Genomic DNA, 23,862 nt, shown 5'->3' on the forward strand with positions numbered 1-23,862 from the left:
ATTTTAATTTGATTTTTTTAGGTTAGTTTAAATCTAAAATTTGTATAGTTTTGATTTATAATTTAAAATAGATTTTAATATTTAGGTTTTAGATTTATGTTTTAGATTTTTGGTTAAGGTTTTAGATTTTAAATCGTTTCATTTTGATAGATATAATTTTTATTTAAAAAAAAATAAAAATAAAAATTTAATTAGATTTTGATTTAATCTTGTTTATTTAGATTTGATTTAATTAATTTTTAATGTGTTAGTTTTATTTTTAGAATTTAGATTTATAATGTTTTAAATTAGATTTGTACATATTTTAATTTTAAATTTTTTAATGGTTAGATTTATTTTATTTTATTTTAAATCTTTAAAAAAAAAAATATAATTGAAAAAATATAATTTTTTTGGAAATTTTTAGGTCCAGTTATTTTTGGGAATTGTCATGCTGAGATCTAATTTTTTCAAGTCGAGATGCGAAATTGATATCTGGTTAATGGTTTATGGTTCGTGGTGGTTTAAAGCATTCATTTTTTTGAAAATTCTCAATTGCTGGATATCGTTTGGTCATTCTAAGAGCATTGTGATTTACTTTAAGGTTATAGATGACAAGCCTCTTATACTGGTGCTATATGTTGATGACCTCTTTCTAACAGGTGCAGACCGTTTCATTTACGAATGTAAGAGGGAGCTGGCTTCTGAGTTCAAGATGAAAGGCCTAGGACTTATGCACTATTTCCTAGGACTGGAAGTCTGGCAGAAACCAGGGGAGATCTTCCTATCTCAAGGAAAATATGTGGTGAAGATATTGGAGAGATTCGACATGGTGGACTGCAAACCCGTAACTACCCCGATGGAGCTTGACTTCAAGAAATTTAGTAGTAGTGCTACCAGACCTGTTTTACGAAATGCTACCAAGTATCGTCAACTTGTCAGAGCATTAATGTTCTTGGTGAACTCCTGTCCGGATATATGCTTTGCAGTCAACACATTGAGTCAACATATGGTTGAGCCTCACCACTCACATTGTATTGGTGTCAAGAATCTGTTGAGATATCTTCATGGCACAATCACTCATGGGTTGAGATACACTATGGGAGATGTGACTACTTGGGTATACTGATGCTGATTGGGCAGGTAGTGTGGTGGACCGAAAGAGCACTTTCGGGTGTTGTTTCTCTTTGAGATCTACCTCGATATCCTAGATGAGCAGGAAGCAAAAGTCGGTGGCTTTGAGCACCGCCGAGGCAGAGTACATTGCTGCTAGCATGGCCTCCTGTGAGGTAGTCTGGTTGCGAAAGCTCTTCAGTGAGCTGTTTGGATTTACATTGGATACCACCGTGAATCTGTGTGACAACCAGAGCAGGATTTGTTTATCAGAGAATCCCGTCTTTCATGATCGCTCCAAGCATATCGATATCAGGTACCACTATATTCGAGATATGGTGCAGCGAGTAGCAATAAGGCTCCAACATATCGGTACAGATGAACAAGTCGTCGACATTTTTACAAAGCCCCTAGAAAAGGTCAAATTCCTGACTTTCCGAGAACGACTTGGTGTCGTTCAGAGACCCTCTTATGAGGGTCAAGTATGATGTATTGGGCTCTGGGAGCTCCACAGGGGTGTGAGGTACTTCTTGGAGCGACGTGTGACCATAGGTCTAGTCACCATCCCCTGGTGGTGCACTATGTACAGGGTAAATGTTCAACCTTCCCTTGTGACACCCCGTGGCAACTGTGGAACAGGATGATTAGTTCTCCTGTGGGCCAGGATGATTCGTTCTCTGTGGCGATTGCGAAGCAGGATGATAAGTTTTCCTGTAGGCCAGGATGATTAGTTCTTCGTGGCATCCACTGGACAAGATGATTCGTTCTCCTGTGGACAGGATGATTAGTTCTCCTGTCGAGGCATCCTACGCATGCAGTCTGGGACTCATGGGAAGTAACTCTCATCTAATCAATGAGCAAGGAAATGAGGATAGGGACCAGAGTAGTACTATCGATGGACACATCGCTGTATCTACCGTACTCCCTATGCTAGGATGACCTCCATTGATCTGGGATCAGTGAGAGTGGTTCACACGCTGAGACTGACTTTGGGTCAGTGGAGGATGGTATGATACATCCTCAATCATTTCTTCTTCTTCATAGTTAGAGCAAAGCAGAGCAAAGCAGAGTGGGGTCAAGCTGTACAGGACAATCCATTTGATGGATGGATAGCAGCAACGGTTTGACGGATTGCAGATGAAGTTTTCCCTAGTTGAGAGGGAGTGTTAAAATTGGCAACTAGGGCCAAACTCTATGTGAATCACCTTATTTATGGCTTATGATATTTTTCCTAGATTCCTCTCATTGAGAGGTGTAGGATTGATCTAAATATCATTTGATTCCGATAAGTATTTATGGAGATATGAATTTATTTTGATTATGGACAAATTGTCAAGGTCGGCCAACAAACTTATGTAGGCTCAGAAGCCCAACAGTCATGCCTATTCAACCTCAACGTTTGCATATAAATACAAGGAGCATTCTCCTCATTTGGACAATTCAACTCACTCATCTTCTCTCTCTCCTACGCATAAAAGGAGCCTCTCTCTCTCTCACACATGTGGTTGAAAGGAAGACGTCCTAGGGCAAAGAAGACGCCGAAAGAAGGACGCTAGAGCAATAGGTCATCTCTTTGACCAGCGTTGACCAAGCGTTGACCTTCCAAGAAGTGTGGATGGGGTGTGGTTGCATCTCCTAGGCAGGCCACAATTTTTGGCACGAAAATCGAGGTGATCTGACCTCTGGTTTGACCGGTATTGATTGCCCTAGTTTAGGGCTGCAGTTGACTTCAGAAATCTGCAAATTGACTGAACTTTAGGGGTTGTTAAAAGGCTGTTTCTTTAGGCTGTTAGAGGACAAGTTGACCAAGCATTTAGAGGTCAATTTCAGCTAGTTTGACCAAGTTTGACTTTGCTGATCTAGGGTTTGCTGCTGCTGATATAAAATTACAGAATTCAAATTTTGTACTATTTCTCTTTGCTGAACTATTGAAGATAAAAGAAGATTTGATCAAAGGGTTTTCCCGCATTGGGGTTTGTCCCTGGCTAGCTGCCACATCTTGTGTCTCTTGTCTTGGCTTGTTTTTTGTTGATCATTTAATGTTCTATATGCACTTTACTTAATGTATATATGATTGCTAATCTGTGGCTAATAAGAAGTAAAATAAGTAAACTGCTCTAAGCATAGAACTTACCATAATTTAACATGGTATTGGAGCTGAGGTGAAGACAAAGCGCAAGCAAGAGCAAGAGCAAGAGCAATCACCGAAGAGAAGGTTGGCAAGGCTATCTTAAAAGGAAATCATGGGGTCCTCAACACACTTCCCTGCTGAAGACAAACTCCGTGAGAAGTCTGACTATCACGGATGGAAGATGTCTCTTGATCTAACATTAGAAGAGCAGGAGGTGTTGGACCATGTGAGAGGCGGGATTGTTGAGCCTCCATCAAATGCATCCGCTGTTGCTAGGAACAAATGGACCAAGGGAGAAGTCAAAGCAAGGAAGATCATCCGAGACTCTATCGACAAGCGCTTGGTGGCCTATGTTTTCGAGCTTAACACCTCCAAGGAAATCTACGATAGACTGGTGAGTTTATTTAAAGTTAATGATGGAAATCAAGTCTTGTTTCTTAGAAATAAGATGAAGGAAATTTAGAAGGGCAAAGATAAGAGTATGCAAGCATATTTCTTAAGGATCACCGAGATCAAGAACGATCTCCTATCTATTGGGGAAGTAATTCCTGACAGGGAAATGACACTCACAACTCTTGGAGGACTAACATATGAATGGTATATATTCAAGACTACTCTTCTAAAAAATAACGTAATTCCTGGATTTGATGAATTAATGGCCAGATGCATTCAAGAAGAAACAAGGATGGAAAGCCAAGAAATTCCCATACTTAGAGGTCATCCCTCTGCGTTTTCTTCTCATACTAAAAGAAGAAACAATTCCGAGGCTAAATTCAAAGGAAAGGCTGGACCAAATGGTGGAAGAAAAGGACGATGTTACAATTGCAATAAAACGGGTCCCTATGCAAGGGAGTGCCCTGATAAAAGGGACTCACACCGGGACGATGATCAATATCCCTCTCAAGGCAATCAAAGGAATGGTAGAGGTAAAAGAAGTGTCGAAAATCAAGGAAGAGGACAACCATTCAAGAAGGCAAGAAATTCCAAGTATGAATCTAACACTGTTAACAATAAGCAAGATGAATATTATCTACCAGCTGCTCTATCTACTATTGCTCCCCTGGACTCGCTGGGAAATTGGCTTATTGATAGTGGTGCCTCAAGGCACTTCACTGGTTATAAAGAAGCTCTCTATAATATGATAGAGAAGGAAACCAACCTGGAAATTGTTCTTGGAGATAATTCAAAATATCCTGTGAAAGGCGTAGGAAATGTCACTCTTCAATTGAATTAGGGTAATACCATTCACTTACAAGATGTATTATATGCAATGTTTTTAAAACCGGAACCGGTGACTGGACCGGTCCACCTAATGAAACGGTTTACCGACTGGAACCGGTCTAATCGGGACTGGTTTGGTCTAAACGAACCGGTTTTAAAAAAATACATTAAATAATTAATTTTTAATGAAACAAAACTATTTTTAAGATGTAAAGCCATGATTCCAAGCCAATAGAGACAAAATATGCAAAGTTTGCTCATTTATATACCATGTAAAGGTGAATATATCAAAATGGCACCGAGTGCAATACATATCATCGACAAAATAACAAATTACATAAGAAATGAGGCTCTAAATGGCCTATAATGTCCAAAAACAATGCTGCAAGCTATGAGGCCATTGGCCTACTACAAGTCTACAGTGTACACATGATCAATCATCAAGTTCTTCACCACTACTAGACACAGGATCATCATCAGGAGCTACATAGATATCATCTGGTTCAGAGTCCGAGGATGCCTCAGCCTGATCTGCAACCTCAGTATCAATGCCACCAATGACAATAGAAGTGGACCTAATGGAAACACGAGTTTGTTGACCTGCACAACTAGTGACTTCCATTGGTTCTTTGCCTTTCCTTGATGCTGCTACTGATCCTAGTTCTGATGCCGCCACATAATCTGCTTCATCCCCCGCTAAAGCCATGTCGATATCAAAATCAACCTCAAACATAGGGTCTTTAGTCTCCTCCACCTATTCTGATGTTGGATCAATATCGTCCAACACAATGGGATCTAGATCAGGTGTTTTGCTCATCATTTGGTTCCTCCTCAGTCGAAGGTTGTATTGCACGAAAACAAGATCATTTAACCATTTTTGTTCCAAACGGTTTCTCTTCTTCGTGTGTATGCGCTCAAAAACAGACCAATTGCGCTCACAACCTAAAGCACTGCAAGTTTGACTGAGGACTCTAATTGCAAACCTTTGCAATTGAGGACACTGGCCACCAAATGACTCCCACCAATGTGCTGCAAAGAAAAAGTCATTAATTAGTAACTTAGTTTATAATTTGAATTGTAAAGAACGTAAACAATTTTAACTTGAAAGGAAAAACAAATTGGAAATTGGATGCTTACCTAGTTGGTCCACATCTCTTGACATGTTTTCCAAGTTTTTGCCAAAAGTACCACCTGCCATATTGAAAACAGTAAGTTGTCTATGTATTTCCAACTGGTCTACATGGCTAGGGACCGTGTGCTCCAAGCAATCAATCAATCCAGCTCTGACCTCCCCATCATGCAGATCTCCTAGTCGATTTTTATAGTGATACTTTGGGTTCAAAAAATACCCAGCTGCATGTATAGGACAATGGAGTTGATTGTTCCATCTGTTATCAATGATCTCCCATATATGGCCATATTTAGCTAACCTGTCCTTGTAAGCTGCCCCTATCTGCTCCTTTGCCTGATCCATAGCCTCATAAATGTAGCCCATGGCCAATCTTTCTCCATCCACCAACCTTAGTACCTTAACAAGGGGCTCGGTAATTTTCACAAGCTCTAGAGACCTTTTCCAAAAATAAGTGTCTAACACTTTCTTTTTGGTGTCTTTTCCATCTGGTCTACGAGCCCACCAAGATTCAGACCATTCTTCAGAGGAAAACATTTTCTGCAAGTTTTTATGTTGACCATTGAGACTCTGCAACGTGAGGAAGTGAGTTGCAAATCTCGTAATTGCAGGCCTAACAAGCTCTTTGCCCGCAGTGTGTTTCCTCATTAGGCGCAATACCCATGAGTGGTTGTAAATGTATTTTGTAATGCACTTGGCATGCTCTATAGTGTTTTTTACCCACTCCACTTTGCCTATATCCTCAAGCATGAGGTCTATGCAATGTGCAGCACATGGAGTCCAAAATATGGTCTTATATTTGGTCTCAAGCATCTTTCCAACAAGAACATAGTTTGAGGCATTATCAGTGATGACCTGCACAACATGCTGCTCCCCAACTTCCTGAATAATGCTATCCAAAAGCTCAAATAGAAGGGTTGCATCCTTTACCTTATCAGATGCATCAAGTGATTTCAAAAACATGGTTCCTTGAGGGCAAGAAACAAGGAAATTAATGATAGTGCAGTTCTTTCCATCGGTCCATCCATCTGACATGATGGAACAACCTGTTTTGAGCCATGAATCTTTAAACTCAACCAAATATTTATCAATGGAAGATATCTCTTTTTGCAAAAGAGCTCTCCTCAAGTCATGCACACTAGGGCCTTTGAAGCCCTTTCATGTAGCTATAACAGAGTCCCACATAGCTTGGTAATAAGGTGAGCGAGCAGCATTAAATGGGATATCTGAATCATACCACCATCTAGCAATGTATTGATGAGAAGTTTCTTTGCATTGTCTTTTCCAATGTTGATCCAAAGTGGGTTGAGAACTTGGCTAGGAGGAAGTGGGATTAGAAGAGGCAATGTTGGCAGAAGATGAGAAATAACTTTGGATGTTTGTTCTCTTTGTTCCTTTTGATGGTTGGCCAAAAGAAAGATGAACATAGTGAAAGGGGTCATTGGTGGAAGGGATAGAAGAGGTGTCTTGAATCTCATAATCATCATACCCACTCTTTTTCATGGCTTCTAATAATTCTCTCTTCCTTGCAATGTCATCTTGGATGGCCTTCTCCCTAGCCTTATCCTCATAAAATTTTTCAAGCTTGGAAATGTATTCTGCCCTAATAGGACCTAACAATGAATTTGGTGCATCACATGGCTTTACTTGGCCTCTTATCCCAGCCAAGTGTTGTTTCAACCTAAGAATACCCCCACCTCCAATAGATTTATGGCATAATTTGCATATCATTTTTCCATCAATTACATCACAATGAGCCCATGCACTGTCCTTTCCTTTTGGAGCCATGTTTGCTTGAAATAATAACAATTTGCAAAGAAATCTTCCATTTAAAAAAAAAATTGCAGCTAAGCAACATGGAAAACCAAAGATAAATGTAGGAAAACAAATGCACATGCAAGCTACAAAATTTGATAGCATAGAGCTAGAGAGTTCATAGCATAGATGATAGATCATAGAAGTGAGAAGTTTATAACACATAAAAAAAATTAATTCATGGACAACAGTCAAATGAGGAATTTTCAAGTGCAAATCCTTACCTGGAAATGCAAACTAGCTTCCTTAGCCTCCTCTTGAAGATGGCAACTCCACTGACAGCTACACACTATCTCCAAAATAGCTCCAACTCCAACTCCAAGATGACTACTTCAGCAAAAACTCAACACTCTCCAAGCTCACAAACAAACTCACAAACACTCACAAACACTCCAAATCAGTTGTGTGAGACAAATGAGAGTGAGAGGGGCCTCTTATAGGCTTGGAGAGGGTGTTTTTGGAGGGAAAACACCCTTAGTTTCCCCCCAAAACCCCTAAACCACAGTCAGAAATACACTTTTTTCACTTTATGGCGGGCATGCCTAAAACTGGCCGGTTTAGGATGGAACCGGCCGGTTTTCACCGGTTAGGGCAAAAAAATGGAGAAATGGCCATTCCAACCGGGTTTTTTGTCTGATTAGACCGACGGCCTTGCTAACCGGCCGATTAGACTGGTAACCGGTTTTTAAAACTATGATTATATGTACCTGATCTAAAAAAGAACCTGGTGTCCATTTCGACATTGGAAGACAAAGGCTACAAGGTGGCTTTCAGCGATGGCAAGGTACGTGTATGGAAAAAGAACTTTAAAGATGCTTTTACTCTTGGGTTTCGAGTTGATTCATTATATCAGGTCGGAGGAAGTCCGCTGGGTGTCATGTCTAGTGACACATCTCTTCAGTCCGAACTATGGCATCACAGGTTTGCTCACCTTCATTATAAAGCTCTACCCGATGTAAGAAAAATGGTGACTGGGATGCCCGAGTTCAGATTAGAGCAAGAAGGTGTATGTCCAGGATGTGCCGAAGGGAAGTTCAAAAGGGGACCATTCCCCTCAAGCCAAAGAAAGACCTCCGATATATTGCAGTTGGTTCACTCAGACATATCCGGTATGATGCTTGTGAACTCCTTGGGAGGATATTTATATTCTCACTTTTACAGATGATTATTCTCGCAAGACTTGGATATACTTCTTGAAAAAGAAGGATGAAGTGTTCTCCTGGTTTCAGCACTTCAAAGCCTTGATCGAGAATCAAACCGAAAAGAAGATCAAGATCTTAGGGAGTGATAATGGGATTGAATATGAATCTAATGAGTTTCATGACTTTTGTAAAGAGGCTGGCATTAAGAGGGAGACTACTACACCATATACTCCTGAGCAGAATGGTGTGGCAGAAAGGAAGAATCGTACAATTGTGGAAGCTGTCCGTGCTATGCTCCATGATCAAAGACTTCCGAAGTTTCTATGGGCCGAAGCTGCAAATACCACTGTATATGTACAAAACCGATGCCCTCATCAAGCATTGGGTTCCAAGACTCCCGAAGAAATGTTCACCGATAAGAAACCTGGTGTATCTTATTTTAGAATTTTTGGAAGCCCTGTATATTTTCATGTGCCAAAAGAGAAAAGGAATAAATTGGGTGCATCTGGAAAGAAAGGAATCTTCGTGGGCTATAGCGAAAATACTAAGGGCTATAGAATCTATGTAGCTGGTCAAAGGGAAGTCGAGATTAGTCATGATGTCACCTTTGACGAAGATATGGCTCTTAGCAAAGTAGAAAATCTTCCCACTTTAAGGGGATCTAAAGAAGTTGACACCGGGGAATCGAAGGAAAAGGAAGATGAGATGATGCCCGATCTGGAAGAACCTATGGATCCTATTTGATCCTCCTCCGCAAGAGCCTTCCTCTTCTAGGAAGAGGCCTTCTTTGCTTAGGGGGACACTTGATGATGCTGAAGGACACATTGCATCCCGAGGAACCTTCCGTGAAAGTATGAAGCCGAACAGGTATCAGGGATACCTGACCATCATGAACATGATCATCCAAAATGAGCCTCCGCATGCTCCTTAGCATCCGTCAAGGTCTACTCAACCCATCTCGGCCTCCTCCTGGTACATCTCGAAGGAGTATCTAGCTCATCCTCCAGATCTACACACTGTGTCCCTGCTGGTGGTCCCTTTTCAGCCTTAGGAGTTTCTCGCTCCCAATCCTATACCACTGTCTTTCTCATGAGGTCTCCTAAGGGTCCTACCCTCGTCAAATCTGACATCCCGACTCAAAATCACTTTCCTTTGTCCTGGAATGTAGACTCAGTAGGCCTTTGAGATGTCATTGTATCCCAAAAATACGCCCCTTTCTTACAAGGGCTCCAACTTATTCCTCTTCTCCGTGGGAACATGGACATAAACCAGACTACCAAAAATGCGCAAATGGCTCATATATGGTTTCATTCCTTAAACAACTCCTTAGGAGTCACGTCCTCCAATATCCCATGAGGAATCTTGTTCTACACATACATAGTTGTATTGCAGGCCTCGACCCATAAAAACATAAGCAATTCTTGATGATATATCATTTCCCTCATTGCCTCTATTATGGTCCTATTCCTCCTCTTGGTAATTCCATTTGGTTGATGTTTGTGTTACCCACCAAAAGTAGGTGACCCTAGGAGAAACTTTTCTCTTCTTCATCTCTTCTAGCTGACACCAACAACCTTTGATATTCACCTTGTAGTCGATGTGACATGCCATTCATATCTTCGTCACTTGCATCAATCATATGCCCCCTCGCCCATTTGTCAAGATCACATGTTGGAAGGCAGGCTTTTGGTCAAAATGTACTTTATTCATTTTGTATTCAGGTGCTTATGCTTCTTTATATTTTGGGCATTTGGCATGAATTATGGGTGACTTGGAAGAAAGAAGGGTCTTGGCTGTAGTCATATTATGGGTGACTTGGAAGAAAGAAGGGTCTTGGCTGTAGTCATACTCCTTCACCTTAAATGGCTTATTGCTTTAGGAAGGGGCACTACTTGGGAATCCATGATTGAGATAGCGTGTCCCATCTATACCTTGTCCATACTCATCACTACTATTCGTATATTATGAGCCCTTATTCCACCTCCCTTATTTGGGTCCACTTGACCATGGGTCCACTGGGAGTTAGCACACCCCCTTCCCTTTTCCACATATTTGGTTCGGGCATGGAAATGTTGCCCTAGGAGGTTGATGCAACTAAAAGAAAAGAAAGAGCATATCATGGCCACAACCAAGAAACAAACAAAAGAAAATTATAAAATGCAAAAGATGGTTGGGACATTAATATTAGCACATGAACAAAAGCCAAGCATGAGCTCTACCCCTTATCATTATGGCCATCACTTGGTTCCTTGGGCCAATGTTGCCCTATCACATCATCAAAAATTAACCCCTGCATGTCACAACCCTTGGTGGGCGATGAACTGCCCCACCATTAAGTGGGTAACCACTGCTACACATCATTCAAAGCATGCTCTCATTTCGTAGAGCTTTGAGCAGCAATACAAAAGCAAGAAAAAACAAAAGGAAATATGAGGCGTGGAAAAACAAAGGCCAAGGTAACTCATGCATCCATGATTTCTCCCACCTCACATTTGTACACCCAATATGTGGAATTCCTCATCATTGCTACCCCATTTGACCATGGCATTTAGCCTTGAGACCCCTTCTTCCCCTTCTGTTCCATCATTATTCACATGACACCTATCGATTGAAGGGAGGACTGAGGACATGTCACTTCCCTTTGGGGGTTGGAAACGCCTAATAGGGTCATCTATTAGCCACTCCTACCTAGGGAGGTAACGCCATTACATGACTAAGGCCCCAATTTTGGAAGAGAAATCTTGTATGAAGTGTCACATTGCCCATTACTTGCAAGCTTGGTTCACTTAGATGAAAAAATGATTAAATGTACCTAATGTCATAAGTTGCAACATTGGATATTGTGTGTGATTGGTAGGTGATTTCATTATGGGTTGGGCAACTTAATTGGGGCCCAAGTCCACCAGAGGATCATATTGACACCCACAGGTGTTGCATTGAGAGCCATGGGACCCCAAACATTCATAGAGCATCATTTGCATTCATGGGCACCTTCAGCACCCACCACTTCTACACACACATGATGATGATCACAATCACTCTAGGGGCAACTTCAATAACAACGACCAAAGGAATGGCAGGTTCAATGGCAAAGGAAAACGGAATGTGGGACATCAAGGAAATGGTCAACCTCCAAGAAAGCAAGGAACTCCAGGTACGAAGAATCAAATGTTGTTAACAATAAGCCAAAGGAATACTATCTTATATCGACCCTCTCCACTACCTCTCCTTTGGAAAATTTGGGGAATTGGCTAATTGATAGTGGTGCCTCAAGGCACTTCACCAGGTACAAGGAAGCGCTCTCTAATTTGATAGAGAAGGAGACAAACTTGGAGATTATTCTTGGAAAGGATGCCACTTATACCGTAAAGGGAGTAGGGAATGTTACCCTTCAATCAGGGTAACACGATTCATTTACAAGAAGTTCTATATCTACCTGATCTCAAGAAGAACCTGGTGTCCATTTCGACAATGGAAGACAAAGGATTCAAGTTGGCATTCATCAATGGAAAGGTATGTATTTGGAAAAGAAATTTTAAAGATGCTTTTACTCTTGGGTTCAGGGTTGACACTTTGTATCAAGTTGGAGGAAGTCCATTGGGAGCCATGTCTTGCGACATATCTCTACAATCTGAACTATGGCACTGGAGGTTTGCCCATCTTCATTATAAGGCTCTACCCGATGTGAGACAGATGGTGACAGGTATGCCCGAGTTCAAAGTAGAGAATGAAGGTATATGTCCAGGATGTGTCGAAGGAAAACTTACAAGGGGACCATTCCCCGCAAGTAATAGCAAGACCACTGATATATTGCAGTTGATCTACTCCGACATATCTGCTATGATGCTCGTAAACTCTTTGGGAGGATACTTATATTATCTCACCTTTACAGATGATTATTCTCGCAAGACTTGGATCTATTTCTTAAAGAAGAAGGATGAAGTGTTCACCTGGTTCCGACACTTCAAAGCCTTGATCGAAAACCAATCCGAGAAGAAAACCAAATATTGAGTATTGATAATGGGATTGAGTATGAATCCAATGAATCCCAAGATTATTGCAGAGAAGTTGGCATTAAGAGGGAGACTACAACACCATACACTCCTGAGCAGAATGGTATGGTTCAAAGGAAGAATCGCTCTATTGTGGAAACTGTTCGTGCCAGGCTTCATGATCAAGGGCTTCCGAAGTTTCTATGGGCTGAAGTTGCGAATACCACCGTGTATGTTCAAAACCGATGCCCTCATCAAGCATTGGACTCCAAGATACCCGAAGAAATGTTCACTGGTAAAAAACCTAATGTCTCTCAGTTTAGAATTTTTGGAAGTCCCTTATATTTTCATGTGCCGAAAGAGAAAAGAAGCAAATTAGGTGCATCTGGGAAGAAAGGAATCTTTGTGGGCTATAGCGAAAATTCTAAGGGCTATAGAATTTATGTGGCTGGTCAAAGGGAAGTTGAGATAAGTCATGATGTCACCTTTGATGAAGATATGGCTCTTAGCAAGATCAGCAACCTTCCTTTCCCAAGGAAGGACAAAGAAGCAAACACCGGAAGACAGGGTGAAAAAGAGGTTGAGACGATGACGGATGTTGATGAACCTATGGATCCTATTGATCCTCCTCAGCAAGAGCCCTCCTCCTCCAAGAGGAGACCCTCATGGCTTAGGGAGACTCTCAAAGATGCCGAGAGACATATTGCACCAAGGGGGCCTTTCCGTGAGAGCAAGAAGCCGAACAGGTATCGAGGATACCTGATCGCCATGAGCACTATCATTCAAAATGAACCTTCATCATTTGAAGAAGCCGTGAAGCAACAAGTTTGGAAGGATGTTATGAATGAAGAGTACGAGTCTATTATGAAGAATGATCTCTGGGATGTGGTCCCTAGACCCCAGGATAAATCGGTTGTCACTTCTAAGTGGCTCTACAAAATCAAGCATGGAGCTGAAGGAAGTGCAGACCCTCTCATTCACAATTGTAAGAGGGAGTTGGCTTCCGAATTTGAGATGAAGGACCTAGGAATGATGCATTGTTTCCTAGGGTTGGAGGTCTGGAAAAAGCCAGGTGAAATTTTCCTCTCTCAAAGAAAATATGTTGTGAAGATATTGGAAAGATTTGGGATGGTGGACTGCAAGCGTGTGACTACTATGATGGAACTTAACTTTAAGAAGTTATGTGGTAGTGCTGCTGGACCTGAATTGGGAAATGCTTCCGAGTATCGTCAACTCATAGGAACACTGATGTTCTTGGTGAAGTCCCGTCCACACATATGTTTTGCAGTTAACACATTGAGCCAATATATGGTTGCGCCTCATCATATACATTGGATTGGTGCCAAGAATCTTCTGAGATATTTTTGGGGCACAATCACTCTGTTAAGTTATGGTATGTTCTATGCTTATAACAATTTACTTCTTTTTCTTATTATATTCCACATATTAGCAATCACATGTACATAAAATAAAGTGCAGATAGAACATTAAACGATCGACAGAGAACAAGCCAAGGGAAGAGACACAAGATGTGGCGGCTAGCCAGGGACAAACCCCACAATGTGTGGGGAAACCCTTTGATCAAATCTTCTTTTATCTTCAATAATTCAGTAGAGAGAAATAGTACAATAAATCTGATTTATATCAGCAGTAGCAAACCCTAGATCAGCGACATCAGCATTAGCGGCTTCATCATCAAACTAGGGCAGACGATATCTCACAAACCGACCGTCGGATCGGCATGATTCCACCACCAAAAGTTGCGGCTTCCAGAGGAGGTTCAGATGAACCTACAACGCAGTTCAGATGAGGAGATCTTCTAGTCCATGCAGGTCAAACTTTACTTTTGCAGTTGCAGCTTCAGTTTCAGCAGCTTCCTTCAAACTAGGGCAGTCGATATCTTGCAAACCGTCAATCGGATTGACTTGATTCCACCACCAAAAGTTGCGGCTTTCAGAGGAGATTCAGATGGACCTACAACGCAGTTCTAAAGAGGAGATCTGATGGTCAACGCTGGTCAAACTTTGGATCTGCAGTTGCAGCTTCAGGTTCAACAACTTCTGGCTTCACATGTGTGAGAGAGAGACCCTTTTCTGCACAGTAGAGAAGAGACTCTTTTCTGCGCAGTAGAGAGAGAGATGTGATGAGATGAGTGAATCCAAATAAGGAAAAGTCCTCCTATATTTATACACAACGTTGGTGTTTGAATAGATGCAACTGTTGGGCTTCTGAGCCTACATGAGTTGTAGATCGGCTTGATAATAATTCCATAATCAAAATAAATTCATATCTCCATGAATACTTATCGGAATCGGATGATCTTTATATCAATCCTACACCTTTCGACAAGAGGAATCTAATAAAAATATTATCAGCCATGAATAAGATGACCCACATGAAGTTTAGCCCTAGTTGCCAATTTTAACACACTCATGGAATGAGATACACTGTCAGAGATGGGAGGCTGCATGGTTATTCTGATGTTGATTGGGCTGGCAGCGTGGTGGATCGCAAGAGCACTTCTGGATGTTGTTTTTTTGGGTTCCACTTCGATATCCTGGATGAGCAGGAAGCAAAAATCGATTGCCTTGAGCACCACCGAGGCCATAAACATAGCTGCTAGTATGGCCTCCTGTGAAGTTGTCTGGTTGAGGAAGCTCTTCAATGAGCTGTTTGGACATGTGCTAGATAACACCGTGATCCTCTGCGACAACCAAAGTGGGATCCGATTATCAGAGAATCTCGTGTTTTATGATCACTCCAAGCATATAGATATCAAGTACCACTTTATCTGGGATATGGTACATCGACGAGCAATAAGGCTCCATCACATTGGGGCTGATGAGCAGGTTGCCGATATTCTGACAAAGCCCCTAGGGAAGGTCAAGTTCTTGGCCTTCTGAGAACAACTTGGAGTCATGGAGAGATCCTCATATGAGGGTCCTGTATGAGATGGACATTGAGCTCTGGTAGCTCTGGGCGGCTTGGGGTACTTCTTGGAGCGATGAGCAACCATAGGGTGAGTGGTTCAAACTTCAACCTTCCCCTAGTGGTTTGCTTGTTGATTTGTGGTAGCATCGGATGTGCTCTAGCCATGAAAATTGGTGGAGAGGCTAAAGCACATGAGATCTCTAAGACCCAGAAATGGTTTGGGGAAATTCCACCCGGTTAGAGAGATATTAAAATAATTAATATTTTTAATGGAGTTCCTAAGTCTAAACTTAGGAAAATTAAAATATTAATGGGTATTAATATAAACCTGTGTGAGATGTTCTAAATGACATGGATCAAGCCAAATCTAATCTTAGCCGTTGATTAGAGACTTAATCTCGGCCGTTGAAGACTCAACAGGAAAAGTATAAGAGGAGGCTTGAGGGTCAGTTGGAGATACACCAAGATTGATCAGTCAGTTCGATTTTCTGGAGCGGGGTTTGCTGAGAAAATTCGAACAAGTGATCTGTTGCAGCGAGGGGCAGTGAGTACATAGCAGAGAGGCAGAGATAGTGCCTGAGGGTCAGTGCAATGACCAGAGAGGCTGACGCAGAGGTAGCCAGAGCTACGCAGAGGTAGCAGGAGCCACGCAGAGGCAACAGGAGCTACGCAGAGGCAACTAGAGATTGCGTAGAGGCAGCTAGAGACTGCGCAGAGGCTGAGGGGCCTGCGTGGGTGACACAGAAGGCCAGAGAGCTGACGCAAAGAAGCAGAAGGCTGACGCAGAGGGTTCTAGAGCTATGCTGATGCTAGCAGGGCTGACGCAGAGCCTTGGAGAAGTGCCAGAGGGATTTTCGTGGGGTAGACTTGCTAAATCTCTGTCTCCAAGAAGAGGTATTACTGCCGTGTAAAAATCTCTGTTGGGTGAGACAGTTTGGCACCCTAGTTGTACTCGAGAAATCTGCATAATAATAAAACCCTCAGAACTGCTACACTGATTTTCTCGCATTGGGTTTTTCTGGGGACGATTGTCCAAGAATAACGGTGTCCCTTGTGTGTTTTTCTAGTGTTTCAGTTGCTGATCTGTATATGAGTTAAGGCTGCATTTGTGTTTATTTTAAGTATTTATATGTATAAATAACTTGTTAATGTAATAAACAAGTAGGTGAAATAAACCAGATAATTAGGAATTTCTGATGTGTCAGACTTAGAAATTTCAACATGGTATTAGAGCATTGCAGATCACAGGAGGACTAAAGGCACCAACAATATCAGAAATTTGCAGCAGTAGTAGTTGTCCCGAGAGACAGAGCTGCTCCTAAGTAGAAGGTAGTAGAGAAGGAGTGACATAGAGGGCCTGTGTCATCATTTTGAGCTAGAGAGAGGGCTAGCGTAGAGGTAAAGAGAGGCAGAAGAGGCTCACGAAGAGCCACATCATTCTACTCAGCCAGGTAGGCTTGACGCAGTTGGCCAGAGGAGTGATTCAGCCTTTGGCGGGATTGTGTAGAGCTGGAAGGCTCAGTTCCTTCAGTTGCCGGGGACTAGGGAGCTGTGGGCAGATTGTGGAGCTAGTGGGGCGCTGATCCTGTCAGAGCAAAACAGTACTTAACGGGACAAATCCAAGGTAGAGGGAGTCACTTCCTTGACGGATTTCTAGCCAAGAAATCCAGATCCGAGTTGTAGTTGCAAAGAGGATTGAAGAGGAGTGGATCGATAGTTGGCGGGAAGATTTCTAGTAGGGAAATCAGGACTTAGAGGGAGATTTCTAGGAGGGAAGTCGAATCTCAGAGGGAGTCCAGAAGAGGAGCAGAGATGGAAATGAACAGACTAAGAGATCATGATAGGTTGGATGGGACCTCCAACTTTGTCATCTGGAAGGCCAGGATCCTGTCAGTCCTGGATAGTCATCGCATCAAGGGCTTCGACTTAAGAACCGTGGCTATCCCAGTAGACCCAGTTGATAATGAGAAGTATGAGGATGCAATGGCGAAGGCAAAGTGCATAATCCTTGATGGAGTCAAGGATCATGTTGTACCACATATTGCCGAAAATAACACGGCAAATGAGATGTGGGATACTTTGACGACATTGTATAAGGGCACTTCCGTGCAGCAAAGATGCTATTAGAGAATCAGCTGCAGCCGTATTAGATGAAGGGGGAGTAGATAGATCTATAGCTCCTCAGGTTGCAGGAGATTCAGGACCAACTTACTTCCATAGGGGCCACGCCAGATCAGGAGTTCATGGTGAGGACTACCTTGAATGCAGTGTCCGAGGATTGGGAGACATTTGTCCAAAGCATTTTGGGTAGAGCTAATCTTCTAGGATGGGAAGAGATGTAGGCAACTCTTCGCCAAGAAGAGATCAGACGGTTGACCAAGGCGGGGAGTAGCAGCAAAGGGGGTCGAATCAAGAAAGAGGAGGAGGAGGATGTGGTTCTAGCATCTGCGGGATAACATGGGAAGAGGAAGAAGAAGGACATTTGCAAGGTGAAGTGCTTCCATTGTGGGGAGCTGGGTCATTATGCAACCCAGTGTCCCAGGAAGAAGAATAAGGGAGAGGCTTCTGACTCCAAGGCAGCTTCGGCTAAGGCGGAGAAAGAAGTCGAGACTGATGACGACTGTGCTATGAGTGATCATGCACCTCTAGAGAAGAGGTGGGGTGACATCGCGCTGTAGTCAGGAGGACTACAGAAGATGAGGGGCAGGATTCTTGAGGTACCCAAACTCTTGGATCATATCCGGCTACAGGAGCCCCGAATGACAGTAGCAGCATGACGGATGTCGGGAAGAAGCAAGATGCGATGAAGCAACAAGGCAGTGCTAGAGTGCTGGGGTCTGTAGCAGCGCAGTGGGGGTTGCATCAATGCGAAAGGCACATAGGTGTTTGCAGCAGCGTAGAGGCAGCAGAGGGAGCACATGATAGCAACAGAGGTAGCTTCAACATCAGGAGGCTTCTGGACTGACAAGGATGTCAGTATTTGGGTAGATCAGTTACTTACTTCTCGGTAACTGAGTTGCAGTGCAATAGTTAGCAGTGGTAGTGCTATGGGCAGCATGGACAGCATGTTGAGAGGGAGTTGCAGTACAGATGTAGCAGTGGCAGTGGCAGAGCCATGGGCAACAGTACAGGAAGTAGCAGTGCAGTGGATGTAAGGCAGCAGGCTCAACATCAACACAGGTACCAATGCTGGAGGATCAGTGTGATGTTCAGTGGTGGAGCATTACTAGAGCACATTCCTCGCTAAGAGGGAGTGTTGATTTGTGGTAGCATCGGATGTGCTCCATCCATGAAAATTGGTGGAAAGGTTAAAGCACATGAGATCTCCAAGACCCAGAAACGGTTTCGGGAAATTCCACCCGGTTAGAGAGATATTAAAATAATTAATATTTTTAATGGAGTTCCTAAGTCTAAACTTAGGAAAATTAAAATATTAATGGGTATGAATATAAAACTAGGTGAGAATGTTCTAAGTGACACAGATCAAGCCAAATCTAATCTTAGCCATTGATTAGAGAGTTAATCTTTGCCGTTGAAGACTCAATAGGAAAAGTATAAGAGGAGGCTTGAGGGTCAGTTGGAGATACTTCAAGATTGATTAGTCAGTTGGATTTTCTGGAGTGGGGTTTACTGAAAAAATTCGAACAAGTGATCTGTTGTAGCGAGGGGTAGTGAGTACATAGCAGAGAGGTAGAGATAGTGCCCGAGGGTCAACGTAGTGACTAGAGAGGCTGACGCAGAGGCAGCCAGAGCTACGTGGAGGCAACATGAGCCACACAGAGGCAGCTAGAGATTGCGCAGAGGCTGAGGGGCCTGCGTGGGTGATGCAAAAGGCCAGAGAGCTGACGCAGAGAAGCAGAACGCTGATGCAGAGGGTTCTAGAGCTACGCTGAGGCTAGCAGGGTTGACGCAGAGCCTTGGAGAAGTGCCAGAAGGATTTTCATGGGGCAGACTTGCTGAATATCTGTCTCCGAGAAGAGGTATTACTGCCATGTAAAAATCTCTGTTGGGTGAGCCAGTTTGGCACCCTAGTTGTACTCAAGAAATCTACATAATAATAAAACCCTTAGAATTGCTGCACCGGTTTTCCCGCATTGGGTTTTTCCGGGGACGATTGTCCAAAAATAACGGTGTCCCTTGTGTGTTTGTCTAGTATTTCAGTTGCTGATCTGTATATGAGTTAAGGCTGCATTTGTGTTTATTTTCAGTATTTATATGTATAAATAACTTGTTAATGTAATAAACAAGTAGGTGAAATAAACCAGATAATGCAGTAGGAATTTATGACGTGTCGGACTTAGAAATTTCAACATTGCTGTCTACAGGGTGAGTGGTTCAGTCTTCCCCTGTGATACCCCTTGGCGACATGTAGGCAAGATGAGTGGTTCATCCTTCTCCTGCTGAGACATCCTACCCATGCAGTCTGGGACTCATGTGAAGTACTTCTCATCTGGCCAATGAATAGGGAAATGAGGATAGGGACCATATTACTACCAATGGACGCATCGTGTACTACCGTACTCCCTATGCTAGGATGACTGATATTGATTTGGGATCAATGGAACTGATTTCGGGTTAGTAAGGGTGGTATGAGACACTCTCTTTTATTTGGGACTGACTTCGGGACTGACTTCGGGACAGTAGAGAATGGTATGATACATTTTCAATCACTTCTTCTTCTTCATATTTCAGTAGAGCAGTGCATTGATGGCAGAGATAGTACAGACTGGCAGATGGATTAGTAGATGGAGTTCTCCCTAGTTGAGAGGGAGTGTTAAAATTGGCAACTAGGGCCAAACTCCACATGGGTCATCTTTTTTATGACAACTGATATTTTTCTTGGATTCCTCTCTCCGAGAGGTGTAGGATTGATCTAGAGATCATCCGATTACAACATGTACAAATGAAGTTATGAATTTATTTTGATTATGGACAAATTGTTGATTTGGGGTAGCATCAGATGTGCTCTAGTCATGACAATTGGTGGAGAGGCTAAAGCACATGAGATCTCCAAGACCCAGAAATGGTTTGGGGAAATTCCACCCGGTTAGAGAGATATTAAAATAATTAATATTTTTAATGGAGTTCCTAAGTTTAAACTTAGGAAAATTAAATATTGGTGGGTATTAATATAAAACTGGGTGAGAATGTTCTAAATGACATGGATTAAGCTAAATCTAATCTTAGCCGTTGATTAGAGATTTAATCTCGACCGTTGAAGACTCAACAAAAAAAGTATAAGAGGAGGCTTGAGGGTCAGTTGGAGATACACCAAGATTGATCAGTCAGTTCGATTTTCTGGAGCGGGGTTTGCTGAGAGAAATCGAACAAGTGAGCTGAGTTACAGCGAGAGGCAGTGAGTGCATAGCAGAGAGGCAAAGATAGTGCCGGAGGGCCAGCGTAGAGATTGAGGAGGCTACGTAGAGTTAGCTGGAGCCACGCAGAGGGCCAGAGAGACTGCACAGAGGCTAGCAGGGCTTGCGTGGGTGACCTAGAAGGCTAGAGAGCCAACGTAGAGCATTAGAGGGCTGATGCAGAGGGTTTCAGAGCTACGTAGAGGCCGAGGGCTGACGCAGAGCCTCAGAGGAGCGTTGGAAGGTTTTTCATGGAGCAGACTTGTCGAATATTTGCTTCCGAAGAGAGGTATTACTGCTAGATAGAAATCTCTGTTGGGTGAACCAGTTTGGCACCCTAGTTGTACTCAAGAAAGTTGCTTAATAATAAAACCCTCATAACTTCTACAACGATTTTCCCAAGTTGGGTTTTTCTGGGGACGATTGTCCAAAAATAACGATGTCCCTTGTGTGTTTGTCTATTATTTTCAGTTGATGATCTGTAGATGGTTGAGACTGCATTTGTGTTTATTTTCAGTATTTATATGGTTAAATAACTTGTTGAGTAATAAACAAGTAGGAGAAATAAAGCAGATAATGCAGGAAGAATTTCTAACGTGTTAAACTTAGAAATTTCAACATGGTATCAAAGCATTACAGATCACAAGAGAGCTGAAGGCACCAACTAAATCATAAAATTTGCAGTAGAAACCACTGTCTCGAGAGACATAAGCTGTTCCTAAGCAGAAAGTAAGGGAGTAGTGACGTAGAGGGCCTGCGTCATCATTTCGAGCGAGAGAGAGGGCTAGTGCAGAGGGAGAAGAAGGCAGAAGAGGCTCATGAAGAGCCATGTCATCCTACTCAGTCAGGTAGGCTTGATGCAGTTGGCCAGAGGAGCGATTCAGCCTTGCCGGGATTGTGCAGAGCTAAGAGGCTCAATTTCTTCAGCTGCTGGGGCCTAGGGAGCTGTGGGCAGATTGTGGATTGGGACGCTGGTGGGGTGCTGTTGCTGTCGAAACAGAACAGTACCTAACGGGACAGAAACAAGGTAGAGAGAGCCGCTACGTTGAGGGATTTCTAGCCAAGAAATCTAGATCCGAGTTTTGTAGTTGCAAAGAGGATCGAAGAGGAGTAGTTTGACAATTGGCAGGAGGATTTCCAGGAGGGAAATCGAGACTCAGAGGGAGTCCAGTAGAAGAGCAAGATGGCAATGAACAGACTAAGGGATTAGGACAGGTTGGACGGGGCCTCCAACTTTGTCATCTAGATGGCCAGGATCCTGTTTGTTTTGGATAGACATCGCATCATGGGCTTTGCCTTGAGAACCGTGGCTATCCCAGTCGACCCAATTGATAATGAAAGTTATGAGGATGCAATGGCGAAGGCAAAGTGCATAATCCTTGATGGGGTCAAGGATCATGTAATACCACATATTGCCGAGAAGAACACGACAAAGGAGATGTGGGATACCTTGACAACATTGTATCAGGGCACATCCGTGCAGAGGAAGATGCTGTTAGAGAATCAGCTGTGGATGTATCAGAGGTAGAAGGAGCAAATAGAGTTATAGCTCAGCGGGTTGCAAGAGATTTGGGACCAACTTACTTCCATAGGGGCCACACCGGATCAGGAGTTCATGGTGAGGATCACCCTGAATGCAGTCTCCGAGGATTGGGAGACATTTGTCCAAAGCATTTTGGGCAGAGCTGATCTTCCAGGATGGGAAGAGATGTGGGCAGCTCTTCGCCAAGAAGAGATCAGACGGTTGACCAAGGTGGGAAGTAGCAGCAAAGGAGGTCGAATCAAGAAAGAGGAGGAGGATGCGGCTCTAGCATTTGCGGGACAACAGGGGAAGAGGAAGAAGAAGGACATCTCCAAGGTGAAGTGCTTCCATTGTGGGGAGCTGGGTCATTATGCAACCCAGTGTCCCAGGAAGAAGAATAAGGGAGAGGCTTCTGACTCCAAGGCAGCTCCAGCTAAGGCGGAGAAAGAAGTCGAGACTGATGACGACTGTGCCATGAGTGCTCATGCACCTCTAGAGAAGAGGTGGGGTGACATCGAGCTGTAGTCAGGAGGACTATAGAAGATGAGGGGCAGGATCCTTGAGGTACCCAAACTCTTGGATCATATCCGGCTACGGGAGCCCCGAATGACAGTAGCAGGATGACGGATGTGAGGTGAAACAAGATGCGGATGGAGCGACAGTGCAGTGCTAGAGTGCAAAGGTTTGTAGCAGCGCAATGGAGGTTGCAGTAGTGCGAGAGGCACAGAGGTGGTTGTAGTAGTGCAGAAAGGCACGGAGGAGGTTGCAGCAGTGCGAGAGGCACAAAGGTTTTTGCAGCAGAGCAGAGGCAACAGAGAAAGCACCAAATAGCAGCAAAGGTAGCTTCAACATCACGAGGGTTCTAGGCTGACAAGGATGTTAGTAGTTGGGTAGATCAGTTACTTACTTCTCGGTAACTAAGTTGTAGTGCAATAGTGGCAGTGGTGGTGCTATGGGCAGTATGATGCAGCATGTTGAGAGAGAGTTGCAGTGCAGATGTAGTGTTGGGAGGAGAGAACCAGCAACAACACAGATGCAGAGGGAGCTGCAGTTCAGATGTAGCAGTGGCAGTGGTGGAAGCCATGGGCAGAAGTATAGGAGGCAGCAATGCAGAGGATGTTGGGCAACAGGCCAAACATCAACACAGGTACCGATGCCGGATGATTAGGGTGATGTTTAGTGGTGGAGCATTACTAGAGCACATTCCTCGCTAAGAGGGAGTGTTGATTTGGGGTAGCATCAGATGTGTTGTAGCCATGAAAGTTGGTGTAGAGGCTAAAGCACATGAGATCTCCAAGACCCAAAAATGGTTTGGGGAAATTCCACCCGGTTAGAGAGAGATTAAAATAATTAATCTTTTTAATGGAGTTCCTATGTCTAAACTTAGGAAAATTAAAATATTAATGGGTATTAATATAAAACTGGGTGAGAATGTTCTAAATGACATGGATCAAGTCAAATCTATTCTTAGTCGTTGATTAGAGATTTAATCCCGGCTGTCGAAGACTCAACAAGAAAAGTATAAGAGGCTTG

The 23,862-nt window shown here is 43.1% G+C and overlaps 1 protein-coding gene across 6 annotated transcripts in view; it reads left to right on the forward strand.

Moving 5' to 3' along the window:
• Window positions 1–23,862, forward strand: part of LOC149203912 (uncharacterized) — a 387,797-nt gene that overhangs the window by 47,359 nt on the left and 316,576 nt on the right. The window lies entirely within an intron of this gene.

Source organism: Pinus tabuliformis, chromosome 2_1, assembly GCF_031772625.1.
Source record: "Pinus tabuliformis cultivar Carrire ecotype Pingquan chromosome 2_1, CPIR1, whole genome shotgun sequence".
Classification (NCBI taxonomy): Eukaryota; Viridiplantae; Streptophyta; class Pinopsida; order Pinales; family Pinaceae; genus Pinus; species Pinus tabuliformis.